General features: G+C 44.9%; 1 pseudogene across 1 annotated transcript; it reads right to left on the bottom strand.

Annotated features, from left to right (window-relative positions):
- Positions 1–645: 645 nt before the first annotated feature.
- Positions 646–4,949, bottom strand: LOC308641492 (large ribosomal subunit protein eL29-like; annotated as a pseudogene). The gene is made up of 2 exons: positions 4,409–4,949; positions 646–842 (listed from the first exon to the last, which is right to left on the bottom strand). The product of its transcript is annotated as a large ribosomal subunit protein eL29-like (transcript).
- Positions 4,950–14,335: the final 9,386 nt, after the last annotated feature.

Here is a 14,335-nt window from a genome sequence, read left to right as displayed (position 1 = left end):
TGGGGCTGAGCATGGGACCTGTGCAACCCCTCAAGGCACGTGTTTCACCTGGAACTTGTGGCCTGCCGCTGGCTTTTCTGGTATTGGAGTATCAGGTACATGGCCATTGCGTCATCGTATTTTCGATTTGCTCATGTGACCTATTGTCACAATTGTGAGGTCTAGGTGTTGGGAGAGTGGCTCACTAGAACAACTGGGCCAATAGTCCTCACTCTGGCTCAGCCGTGGATGCCCCAGGATCTGCTCTACTGTAGACCTCTGTGTGGGGTCCAACATCATTATTTGGTGTACAGGGGATATTTTACCTTTCATGCATGATCAGCTCCTTCAGCTGCTTAGCGGTGGTCTATGGAAATGGGTGTCTTCCTGTGACCATCAAATATAGAACGACACCCAGGTTCCGGATGTCCACAGGGGAGCCCTCATGTTTTTTCCTCTAGATGACTTCAGAGTTAAGGTATTTAAGAGGGTGCCCCAGAACTTGTTTAACTTACACCTAGTCATGAATCTGGTGCTTGGGCTGAAGTCAATGAGTTTGATGTTGCCTCTGGCATCCACCAGGATGTTTCTCACCTTCAGGTCAAGGAGCACAATACCCTTCTTGTGGCAGTAGCTCATGGCATTTGGGATCTGCCTGAACAGTCTCTAGGCCTCCTCCTCTTGGGATGTAGTGCCACAGCTATCCCCAACTGCATATTCCATGATGACATAGATATTTTTGATGGTCTCAATGACCTGAAGGAGCTCAATCACGTTTTGATGCTCCACAGCCTTCAGCCTATCCGGTTCAGATAAGATGGGGATGTTCTGTTCTACCTTTGGTAGAACTTTCACGACCATCTCTGTCCCAGTTGAGGAGATGGCGGGTTACTTTCACCTGGGCAAAGCCACCCTGTCCAATGTTCCTCAGAACCTGATAATGGTCCATGAAGGAGATAGAAAAGGATAGGCAGTCGAGAGTAGGGAAGGGTCAGTAAAGGTCATCAAGAGGGCAAGCACGAGAACAGCCATTTTAACATGCCCCAACATGTTATAAAGCAGTTCTGGTTTCCATGTCACAGCGTGGCTGTGTAATCTGGGACAACTGAGATACCAAGAGCCAGTCAAGAGGAGTTTATCAACTTCTCCTTAGGTGCCTTTAAAAGAAGGAACATTGTAAGACTGAAATGGACTTTTACCACTCTCAGGTGCCCTGCACTCAAGAGTTCTGTCTTTCACCTTTTTAAGTAAAATTCCTGCTCGCTTGTTTACTTTGGTGTTTGTAGTGTTCATTCTTCGACTCCGTGGAACACAAACCCAATTCCAACTAGGCCCCTGTAGCACTGAACCATCCCTAACTCCTGTTACCACACATCCTAAGTAGGAACACCAACTAAGGATGCTAGAAAAACAAGACAAAACCAAAAGACAAAGCAACAAAAATCCAGATTAAAAAAAATCAAAAGACCACAACCACCAACCACCAACTGCTCTATCTGGAAATCTGATAGGTCACCACCAAGAGCTTCCTGTACTTTCAGCCAGCCTCTTATTTGCCAGTGTGTAAAGTTCCCTCTGGTGAGGTCAGAGCAAGAAATGGGTCAGTCTTGCCAGGACATCACCCCCAGGGGTCATCAGTTTTGGGCCTTCAGGACCTTTTTGACTTTTATAAGAATAAGAAACTCTGGAAGGCTTTTGCTTCAGTGGGTTATAGAAACTGATATTTACTCATTTAGAAATTCAAATTTGGGCTGGGGATGTGGCTCAAGCGGTAGCGTGCTCGCCTGGCATGTGTGCGGCCCGGGTTGGATCCTCAGCACCACATACAAACAAAGATGTTGTGTCTGCCGAAAACTAAAAAATAAATATTAAAAAAAATTTTAAAAAAAATTCAAATTTGTAGGATTAATAAGTTTTCTGAGGCATCAGTAGTGATGGCTATTGATGTACTTAGGCAGAAACATTAAAAGGCAAAAGAGCCAGGCATGGTGACTCATGCCTGTAATCTCAGCAATTCTGAAGGCTGAGGCAGGATGATCACAAGTTCAAAGCCAGCCTCAGCAACTTAATGAGACCCTGTCTCAAAAAATACAAAAGGGCTGAGGATGTAACTCAGTGGTTCAGTACTTCAATCCCCAGTACTAAATAAACAAATGAATGAAAAGCAAAAGCTCCACAATCAGGGGTCGGGAGTGTGGCTCAGTGGTCGGGCACTTGCCTAGCATGCACAAGGCCCCAGGTTGGATCCCCGGCTGAAAACAAAATGAAGCTAAAAACAACCAAGGAGTCACATAACAAAAGCAGATTAATTGAGAGCTTTCTTAGAGAAGTGAATAACATTCGAGTCTGGTGTTGTAGGTGGAGGACACAGCCTAGAACACTGTTGTTCTCATGGCAAAGAGTTGGAAGGGATAATGCAAACTTCTCAACTTTTCTACCCTGTTGTGGGTTGGATTGTGTCCCCTCCCTCTGAAATTCACACGTTGAAGTCCTAACCCGCAGGATCTCAGAATATAACCAAGTATATTCGTGCATTTAAAGAGGTAGTTAAGGTAAAACTAAGGTTATTAGAGTGGGCCCTTGTCCAGCGTGATCGTTGTCCTTATAAGGAGGATTGGGGCACAGGCTAACACAAAGCCAAGACCAAGCAAAGCCACAGAGAGAAGACAGACCAGAACTGACACTGCCCTGCTGACCCCATGACCTTGTATCTCCAGCCTCCAGAACTGTGAGAAAATCCGTTGCTGTTGTATAAGCTTTGGGGATTCTGGGCTTTGTTACAGTCTCAGCTCAGCCACACCCCTTGTAGCAGAGAATTCCCTGAGGCACTCAAAGTGGCTTAGAGCAACCACAAAATTTCTGAGAAGTCTTGTTTCATGGAATAAATATGAGTCCATCCCAGAACGTTTAGTACAAAATATTTAAAATTAATTTCCAAAAAGCAAAAATAGTCAAATCCTGCCCCCAACCATCTCTGCTATGAGCCATGGGGGAGAGAGCGGAGCAGGCTGTACAAACCTCAGAAACTTGGCTGCTAGAATTTTCATTTTCCTGTGCCTTGATTTCCTCGTTTGTAAAATAAGGATCACATAAGACCTCCTCAGGACATCAGAATTACTCTGTTGAATGTTTGTGAAAACCAAAAGGAAATAATGGAAAATATTTGGTTTGTTTCCTACATCTGCACTAATACCAATACGCTAGGAGGGGTTGCTCCAAGGGCAAAAAGAAAAAAGAGAAAAAAAAAAAGATCTATGTTTTAAGTTTGAAGACTTTAGAAAGGAACCACTGTGGGCCAAAATGCATGAATTGCTCTGTATCCCAATGGTGCATTTTCGTTTATTGTATCAAAATATGATCAATACCCTTCTCTGTTCCTTTTCTTCTACCATATTAGCTATAACAAGAGGTTGTCAGATAGCGACATCTTGTGGCCTTTTTGAGTTCTGCCCTTATGCATTTTTAATATTTCCAAAATCTTTGTCAAGGGATTAAAAGAGGCACCAAGCAATGTCCCTAACCCCCAACATGTGCAAAACAGGCAGGTTACTAATTTGGCACCCTTAGGCCCACATGTAATAAGTATTCCTTTAATCCATCTATTTAGTGAATGGCTAAAAACTATAAAGTCATATAACAATCATGCATTTATGCACTAATAAGGTATTATACTTCAAGTTTTTTGAGTCATTATCTATGTTAGTGTTTTTTTGCTTACTATGGGATAATTTTAGTTCTTTTATTAACTTACATGAATGTGATTATACATTATACATTTTAAAAAAAAAAACCTTGTTATTTCTAAATAGCAAAACATCATATACTTTCTCGGGTATCTATTTGTTATAGTTTGAATCTGAAATATCCCCCAAAGGCTCATTGAGGACTTAGTCCCCAATTCAGTAATGTTCACAGGTGAAGCTTTGGGAAGAGATGGATCACAAGGCCTCTGATTTCATCAATGGCTTAATCCATGGATGGGTTCCTAGCTGGACTGTTGGGAGGTGGTGGAGACTGTAGCAGGGGAGACCTACTTGAAGGGAGTTGGTCCTGGGGAACTGTGTCTTAATCCTAGTGGTCTTCTGCCACCACACCCTTCCACCACGATATTTCTGCCTTGGAGTCAGCCTACCAGGGGTCTGAAACTTCAGAAGCTGAATCAAAAGACATCTTTCCTCCTGTAAGCTGATTTTCTCAGATATTTCATTACAGCAACAGAAAACTAACACAATATTTTTCAAGTAATATGGTTTCCTATTAATAAGCTCAAAGAATTCACGTTTTACATGTATACTATTCAAGTACACGTGTTAAGACAATGAGGTTCACTTAAACCCACAAGTCATTTGCAAATAGGAGTTCTTTTTTTTTTTTTTTTTTTTAAGATCTTGCCTCTGGAATTATTTGTACAAACAGCACAGGAGGATACCAGTTCCCATAGACAGGGGCTCAGGGGTCACACCAGTCCTTCTGTCCTTATTTGCAGGGACCTGGGCACCCTTGGGGGCCTGAACACCTTTGGGAACAGGAGCTGGAGCCAGAGCCAGAGCCGGAGCTGATACTGGAGCTGGAGTTGCAGCCTGGGTCTTGGCTTGGGCTTTGGCCTTTGGCCGGCTGAGCCTGTGATCCCCGGCCATGTGGGCACGAGCACGCTTCCCGTGCTTGGGATGGGCTAGCAAGGCAAGGCGATCAAGCTTATGGCTGGCATCCTTTGGCATCTTGGGCTTAACTTCCTTAGGCTTTTCAGGGGCCTTGGTAGCCTCGGCACGTGCACTCATGGCCTTGGCATCGTTTGCCTGCATTTTTTTCAGGCCCTTCTTATTGTGCTTCTTGGCAAAATGCATATTTCTCAGGAACTTGGGGTCTACCCCCTTAAGAGATAAATATCTTTGTGATCAGGGTTTCTTGATGCCATTTCTGTGCCATTTTTGGGACTGGTTGTGTGTGGTGTGGTTCTTGGACTTGGCCATGTTGTGAGCCGCCGCTCTTGGAGTGGTTGAGACCCCAAATAGGAGTTCTTATTGTTAGTTTTTGCAACAACAATAACAACAAAATGAAAATCCTGATTTAGACAGTGATTACCAAAAACTGAAGGACAGAAAAATAATCTTCAGCTTTGCATGTATACCTCATAATATAACATGACTTCGGACCCAAATGGGCTCTCCAAGCTACCTGGTGGGACCCTGGTAACAAAAACTCCATCACTCAAATCTTGACCAAACATAATGGGAATTCAGCCCCTCATTTCAAGCACTGTGCCTAGTTACGGAATCTTAGAAGAGATCACCTGGCCTGGCACACATGGAACCTTCTTCTGTTTTAAATTTTGTTTGGATTCTGAATGTGAAAAAGATTCTTAAAGAAACTTCAGTTCTAGGGAAATATGATTTTAACGTTATTGTGTATTTCATTTTTTTGCAAGTGGGTACTGGGGATTGAACTCAGGGGCACCCGACCACTGAGCCTCATCCCCAGCCCTATTTTGTATTTTATTTAGAGGCAGGGTCTCACTGAGTTGCCTAGTGCCTTGCTTTTGCTAAGGCTAGCTTTGAACCCTTGATTCTCCTGCTTCAGCCTCTGAAGCCACTGGGATTACAGGTGTGCACCACTGAGCCCAGCATGTATTTCATTTTTTAAAAAATTTATGTGTTTCTGGGACTCAAGCCCAGGGCTTCACACAAATGCTTTAACATTTAGCTAAACCCAGACTATTATTTTGTATTTTAAAGAATGAGAAAACCCAGGGAATGTTTTTAGTTTAATTTTCACAAATTTTTAAGTTGGAGAAATGCAAAACTAGAATTCTGTGTTTTTTCTTCTTATTGTAAGCCTGGCAAGAAATCCTTTACTGGGTGGAGGAGGAAATTCCCATGGGATACTATGTGTCAAATCTTAGCCGTGTCTCCACAACTTTTCTAGTGTTGTCTCCGGAGTTGGTGTTTGGATCTAAATTCTGGCTCTATCACTCACTAGCTGGGTAATATGGTATGAGTAACTTAACTTCTCTGTACCTGAGTATCATTATCTTTATAAATAAGGGTAATTATAATACCTACTCCTTAGTGTTGTTTGGTATTATTTCAAGTGCTTAGCATAGTATCTATTCTGTAGAGGTCATTTAATAACCCAGGTGTGGTGGCACATGCCGGTAAGCCCAGCAACTCGGGAAATCAAGGCAGGAGAATCACAAATTCAGGGCCAGCCTGGTCAACTTAGTAGGACTCTCTCAAAATAAAAAAATAAAAGACCTGGAAATGTAGCTCAGTGGTAGTGCATCCTGGGTTTAATCCCCAGTACAATTATGCATTCTAAGAAACTTTGGTTCTTGACACTAGTAGGAAACTTCCAACATTTATTTGATCCAGGTCATTGTCCAAACTCTCTCATTTCTATTCCAGGTTAGCAGACTAGATAATTTTCTGTTTGTTGTTGGTTTCATTAAGTACTGGGAGACTTTAGCTCTCCTAAATAGAAATCAGCTATATAGCAAAGTTCCTTTAAAGAGGATTAACATCCTGATTAAAAAAAAAAAAAAGGGTTGGGTGGGATGGGTGTGTATATAGCTCAGTAGTATAGCACTTGCCTGGCCTTTACCAAGGTCCTGGGTTCAATCTCCAGCATCGGAAACAAAGTAAAAACAAAGTAAAATAGCCTTTGTTCTGCAGAGGTGGTGGACCTTTGTGGTCTACCAGTTGTCCCAAATCCCAGGTGTTGCCTGTCCCTTTTCTTTTGGGTTTCTGAGAGCTTAACCCAAGGTTTCACACAGGCAGCCTTTTGGTGAGCTCCTGTGCTCTTCACAAATCTTCAGGGCAGCTCAGAGGAACAGGCACAGGGAGGGAGGGAGAACTGAAGTGGATGCAGCTCTGCACCATTGTTTCAGATGAAGGTTGAGAGCCATAGAATATGGAAAAGTTGCCCACTCAAATGCCTGCAGAGAGAAGGCAGGTAATGATACACACCATGAGCTAAGTGGGCTGGGTGTAAAGGAAAACCCTACAGGGCAGGCAGAATGCTAAATGTCAACTGACGCTCGGATGTGAGTATTAACAGCATGGTGGAGGCTGTGGAAATTAAAGAACATATGGTCTATATAAAAGAGGCCCTCTATCAGGTCTGTTCTGTTTTTCACAAGAAACTAGAAATGCAGATTTTATTTAAATAATAATAATTATTATTATACAAACACTTTGTAGGCAAACACCGTGCAAGTGAAAGAAAACACATTTCCCTCATAGGACATGCATGTCATCAATTTGCATCTGTGCTTCGAGTCTTTGGGCTTCTCCATTCCAATCTCTCAACAAATGTAGGAATTCTTCTTGTCTCCCTGTTTGAACTCTTCCCTGGTGCCATGGTCACTTCCTTAATAGGCTCTCCATCCCACTATGTAAATATTATGTTTACTGATTCAAAATTGCCTTTGTGGAATTTGCTACAGTTTGTCCCCCTTTTTCCTTTTGGGAGAGATCTTAGTCTGTGTTCTGTTGCTGTAACAAAATACCAGAGGCTGGATGATTTGTAAACAGAGGTTTATTTGGCTCTCAGTTTTGGAAATGGAAAATCTAAGATTGGGGCAGACCTATATGTCTGGCCTCCATTGAGGGCCTCCCTGGCTATGCTTCCACATGGCAGAAAAGCAGAAAGAGAGGTAGCTGTGGGTAGAAGGTGCTAAGCATGTGGGATGGTTTCACCTTATGAGAATCACTTTTGTGGGAACTAACCAGGGTCTTGTGAAAACTCCTTTAGTCCTTTCAGAGGTCAGCACCCCCAGTGACAGCCATCTTCCATGAGGCTGCACCTCTTAGAGGTTCCACCACATCTCACATTCCACGCTGGGAGACCAAGCTTCCAGCATGTGAACTTCTGGGTGACACTGAAACCACATCAGAAAGTAAGGCAACGCCTCTAATGTATGAGGACTTCCTGCAGGAGGAGACAGTGACATGCTGGGCTCTCCCACTGCCCCAGTCTTCCTTGAACTGTGACACCCATGAAATGGGCTCTAGGCTTGTCACTATCCAGTCCCTTCCTCCAGACCTGCTCCTTCAGAAACTTCATGATCAGCACTGGAGTTCTGGTGGCAGGACAGACAATTATGTAAACACCTTGTACCTTTCATTTCCCAGGTGCTGAGCAAATGGCGACATCTTCCCTGCCAAACTGCATCTCTCCTTTTCCTTGTGGTGCTGGGGTTGGAACCCAGAGCCTTATGCATGCTGGGCAAGTGCATTACCACTGAGCCCACATTTCACCCTTTGATGTTATTTGGGGGTAATCAGGGACTGGAGAGAGGAAAGGTCTCATTTCTGCAAAGCCATGTGGAAAAGCAGGCCAGCTTTACTGTGGAAGGCATTCCTTTGAGATGATGCATGCGATTCTTACAGATACTGTGTTTGTGTATTACCTGGGACCTCAGAATCTCTGAGGTCAGCAATGAGATTCAGAAGCCCATCTCAGTCATTCAAGCTGCCAGGCAGTCTGGGGATAGGTGCCAGGCATCTCTGGAGAACACAAGGAATGTTGGGCAGGATTGAGCCTCCCCAAGAAGTATGGGTAACCCCAGCCATGGCCTTGCAAGGGTGGGAGAGGATGTGGGTGGGCATATCATTATACCCCCAAGGCCTGAAGAGCCCCTCCCTACTGTCCCACCCAGTCCTTTCAGAACTTCTCACCAGAACCGGTGATAGGATGTGCTGGGGGCAGGAGTGGTGCCTTGAAATTGTGGGGCACTGAGGGATGTCTGTGTAGGGGGAGCAGCTATAGGTTTGGGGATGAGGTTTCCCCAGCCTTGAAGGATATCACCTCTGAATAGAATTAATGATGACTCTGCAAGGACATATACAAATATAAATATAAATATGTGCAATTTTTTAAACAAAAATGTTATCATCTCCCTAAGCATGGTGCTGCACGCCTGTAATCCCAACAACACAGGAGGCTGAGGCATGAGGATCACAAGGCCAACCTCAGCAAGGCCAGCCTCAGCAACTTAGCAAGGCTCTAAGCACCTTAGCCAAGGTCCTCTCACAAAGTAGATGGGGGGTGGGGAGGCTGGGGATGTGATTCCATGGTTAAGTGACCCTGGGTTCAATCCTTGGTATAAAAAATGAAATGAAATAAAATAAATAAAAAGGAGATCTAGGTCACTGGTAAAGTACCCCTGGGTTTAGTCCCTAGTACCAGCTCCCCCCCCCCAAAAAAAGAAGCTGTCATCTCACTGTTTCTTCCTTAATATTATTATACTATGGAGATCTTTTAAAGCAATAGGTATAGATCTACCATGTTCTCTTTTACAGCTGGACAGTGTGCCATAGCATGACTGTATCTTAACATTAAGGTGAGTTCTAATTTTTTCTAAATATTAAAGAGTGTTGCAGGGCTGGGGCTCCATGGAGAGCATTTGCCTCGCATGTGTGAAGCACTGGATTCGATCCTCAGCACCACATAAAAATAAATAAATAAATAAAGGTATTGTGTCCACCTACAACTAAAATATATATATATCAGGGGTAGAATGAAGAGAGACAGGGTCGGTGGGCAGCCTGACAAAGGGTCTTGTCTCTGTACAGCTTCTGCTATAAGAACTGCTTGGGAGCTCTGCCACTGCCGCTTCTGTCCACAGAGGTGCCTCTCCCAGACTCCCCTGCCCTCCAAATCAGGTCCCCAAGACCCGGGATCTGCCAGGGGCCGGTTTCTGTATCTAACAGGCATTGCTCCAAGCTGTTGGCTTGCCTTGAGAGGCTCTCAGACTGGGGCCTAGACCCTTGGGGGATGCCACAGGTGAATCTCAGGAGTCTGCACCTCTAATAACATTAAAATAAAAGATGTGTTTTCATTTCAAGATAATCTAAACAAAATTAAATAAGCATACCTGGGTCATCTGCAGCCAGCTACTTCTGCTGAGACAGATGAAGACTGAATAGTTGTTTGGCTTTTATACAAAGGCTCTAAGCATAAGTTTATGTTTTAGTCAGCTTTTTCACTGCTGTGACTAAAGGACCCGACCAGCACAATTGTAGGGGAGAAAAGGTTTATTAAGGGGCTCACGATTTCAGAGGTCTTTGTCCATAGAAGGCTGGTTTGATTCCTCAGGGCTCGAGGTGAGGCTGAACATCATGGCAGAAGAGTGGGCAGGGAGAACCAATTCACATGATAATCATTTGAATGATAATGATTTGAATCATGCTCCAGATTCAAATATATACCTTGCAGCCACTCCCCCAGTGAACCACTTCCTCCAGCCACACCCCACCTGCCTCACCACTCGGTTCATCTGTCACTGATTAGGTTAAGGTGATATCCCACTCACTTCTCCTCTGAACCTTCTTGCATTGTCTCACACATGAGTTTTGGGGGGACACCGCACATCCAAACTGTAACAGTTTATATCTATTTTGAATGTAACCAGGGACCTTTATAAAAAGACTTTGTCATCATTGTGCCCTTTGGTTTTTTAGTTTGAGGAAACCTGCCTTAGGTCTTTCCCATAGGAATTCCAATAGGAGAAAAGTGTCTTCTCCTTGTTTAGAAACTGCAACTTCCTCTCCGTGCCAGAACTTTCCAGTTACCAGGCTTGGTACACAAAAGAGCAGCAATCACCTTGGAGAACAAAGGAGGCCCAGCAAACAGCTCTTAAATGCCATGGGTTCTCCAGGCTGGCTGCTGCCCCAGGTTCACCTTACTCCTGCAGCTTCCGGTGTGGAGTTTACCCTGTGATCCAGTCGATGGAGGTGCTTCTGGCATTGGCTTCTGTACCTCAGAAGCCACAGCACTCAGGGCCTCAGAACCACGACTATGAGGGTCAACATGTTTCCTGTTGCTCATCACAGTGGTTTGCATGATGTTTGTCCCCCAGAGTGCACGTGCAGGAAGCGTGGTCCTTAGTGTGGCAGTGTTGAGGGGTGGGACCTATAGTGTGGGGTTAGTGGAAGGTTATTAAGCCATAGGGCATTGCCCCTGGAAGGCATTAATGCTGGTGCTGGGGAGTGAGTTCTTTTGAGAATGTGTTGTTATAAAGCAAGGCCACTCCATACACTTGACCCTCTCTGTACCCAGCCAGTTCCCTTTCCAATGCTCCACCATGTTGTGCTTCAGCTAAGGGCACCCTCACCAGAGGCTGAACAGAGTCAGGTATTCTGTTATAGAAATGCAAAACAGGCTAATGCATCCATGTCACCCCATGTCAGTAAGGGTGAGCATGCCAAGTGAGCCCAGATGATTAATCCGAACTCCCCCTTTTCCCATGCTTAGTTCTGGGAAAGGCCAGTTCCTCTCCAATGTTTCCATGGATTTCTGAGAGTGTGTGTGCTCATGGTCATTTCTTACTCTGTATTCCTGCTTGTGCAGAGAGCATATTTTCCCCTCTCGTCTTGTGGTTGCTTCTTTCCCTTACTCTGGCCTCTTTCCAAGCAGAATTTGTTCTTTTCCTGCATTTGCATCAAAACCCACAAGACTTTTGCTTGTATTGTGAATGTTCCTGAAGGTTTAGGGACATTTTGCTGAGGGAGTGAAAGGAAGAGAAGGGAGAGAAGGGACAGGGTTTACTTCCTGCCAACGCAAATGACTTAAATTCAACTGCTTCATATCCCTATTCTTAAGTCTTGTGGCTAGGACCCCCACTCCTCTCTTCCCCCACCAAGTTTCCCGCTGTTCCTAACAGAACTGTCGTTCTGTCTTTCTCCCCTTCCCCCCCACATAGCATGCCAAGATGCTTTGGCTAAGAGTCCCTCCTCAGATGACTTCTTCTGTCTGGAGTTGGATGGCGTGGCCTGCCCTACGGTGCTTCCTATACCGATTCACCTTATGAGCATTCCTTTTGTCTGGGAGCAGAACAACGTTTATAAAGCACTTTTACCTACCTGAGCCCCTTTAGCCATCAGAACAACCCTGAGTGAGGCATTATGTCTATTTTATAAATGTAGGACCAGAAACTCAGAGAGGTTTAGTAGCTCATGCAAAACCACACACTATGTAAGTGAAGGAGTAGAAATGCAGGCTCAGGACTTACAGTTTTGAGATAAGACCCCTCATCACACACAGAGAGGATGCTTGCTGTCTTATCATCCAGAAATCTGAGGCCACAGGAACTCCAGGGTAAATAATTAGCACAACAGCCCAGTTGCTCTCAGGGGCAGCTGTAGCAACCCCAGCAGGTACCTGCATTCCACAGGTCAGCTCCCTCCCCATGCTTTGCTTTTTTTTTTCTCCTTTTGCAGGCTAGCTGGCTCCTACTTGTCTTCAGGTCTAGGTACAGGCTGGTTATGGGTCCCCGACAAAATTAAAATGCTATGTACTCAGGGCTGGAGTTGTGGATCAGCAGTAAAGTGCTCGCCTAGCACGTGCAAGGCACTGGGTTCAATCCTCAGCACCACATAAAAATAAATAAATAAAATAAAGGTATTGTGTCCAACTACATCTAAAAGAAAATATTTTAAAAAAATGCTGGGCTGGGGATGTGGCTCAAGTGGTAGCGCGCTCGTCTGGCATGCGTGCGGCCTGGGTTCAATCCTCAGCACCACATACAAACAAAGATGTTGTGTCTGCCGAAAACTAAAAAATAAATATTAAAAATTCTCTCTCTCTCTTTCTCTCTCTCTAAAAAAAAAATGCTAATTAAGTCCTTCATTATTTAAGGCACTTCCTGCCTGATGACTTCAATGATATTAGCTTTATTTACTCTCTTCAATAAAACTCCACTAACATCAAAAAAAAAAAAAAAATGCTAAGCACTCTGTTCAAAAGTCACAAAGAATTCTAAAACAGTGACGACAGAGCATCAAGCCAATCATGGGGTATTTAAAATGACTGTACAGGTGGCAAGCCCTTGTTTGGAGGTTAGGTCCCCAGGAAGCATGTCCCACTCCCCAGTCTGGGCTGTCTGCTTATCACATGCTGTCATCAGCGGTGCAGGATCTGGTTCAGTGCAGGGGCCTCACTGGGGGCTCCGAAGCCTCCCAGCAGGACCTGGAGGAAGCAGGCAGTGAACTGTCATCTCCCGGCAGACCCTGAGTGAGACCAGGCATGACTGGATGAGCCTCTGGGACTGTCAGGGGTTTCATGCATTGGGTGGTTCCCCAATCCAAGCGAGGTACGACAAGCCAGGAGGTGGGAGGAAAAGAGGTGACAAAGAAAGAACTGCAGAACAGATACGGGTCCTTCCTGGGGGTGTGTATCTTGGTGCCAGTTCCTGAGTCTCTAGGCTAGTCCAATGACACCTTCTCAGCCTCCTAAGGTTTCCTCAGCCCTCAGGAGCCTGTGGGTATCCCTATCCCTCTCCCTACCCAGCAGCGTGTGGGCCAGGGAAATCTTTCCCGCAGGTCTCAAGACCAAGAGATGGGAGGAAGGTGGAATTCTCCAATGTTATGGACCACAGTGAGACTCAGGTGAAGATCCCCTGGCTCCCACAGATTTCTTTTGGTCCTAAGTGACAGAAACCCTTCTCTCTGCAGAAAAATGAGACTTAGTTGCTCTAAACGGAGACACTCAATGCAGATGCATCTTTAGGTGCTGCCTCTCCTTGAGCCCAGATGAGGGGATCAGGGCTCAGTTCCAACCTTGAAAGTGGAAGAGATTTCAAACCTCCTGAAAATAGCCGGCAGAAACTCTGGGAAGGGCTCTGATTGGTTGGGCTTGGGTAATGAACATATCCCTGAACCAATCCCTGAGTCTAGGTGGGAACAAGGGCGGGGTTCCAGATTTCCTCCTATCCTTCCTCCCAAAGCCAGGACTGTGACTTCTGAGGGCAGAAAGGGGGCCCGAGAGGCAGTACTGCCAGTGGCTGCCAGTCTGTTTATACAGTCTACCCACCATCACTCCTCTCCCTGTCCCTGGCTTCTAGGCATTGAAAGCTGATCTCAGGAAGATCCTTGCAGAGGCGAAACTGCTTCGAAGGTCAGGCCCTAGCTGGCTGCTTCTGAAAATTTCTTCCTGTTGTCCCTCAGAGGACCTCAGTGTTGCCACTATGATCCAGGGCCACAGCGCTTTTCAAATGGCTTCAACTCCAGAATACCTTTCTTTGAGGCTTGGAAATGTGTTTTTATTTTATTTTTACTTCAGAAATGAGCTGGTCATAATCAAAGGAAGACCAAAAAAAAGTTTATTAAAAAAATGGAGTGTGACCCACTTCAATCTAATGTATGAAATATGATATGTCAAGAGCTTTGTAATGTTGTGAACAACCAATAAAAAAAAAAAAAAGTAGAAAAAAAATGGAGTGTGAAGTGCAACACTGCCCTCTGGGCCTTTGCCCTGGGCTTCAGTTCACACAGACCCTGCTGCTCAAGGCCAAGCGGGTCATGAAGAACTTGGGTGAGGATGATGATAGGAGGATTTTCTTGAGTGCAGGGGACATCTG

Source organism: Spermophilus citellus (genome assembly GCF_964194105.1).
Source record: "Spermophilus citellus genome assembly, chromosome: 2".
Lineage (NCBI taxonomy): Eukaryota > Metazoa > Chordata > Mammalia > Rodentia > Sciuridae > Spermophilus > Spermophilus citellus.
This window is presented reverse-complemented; position numbering and strand designations above follow the sequence as displayed.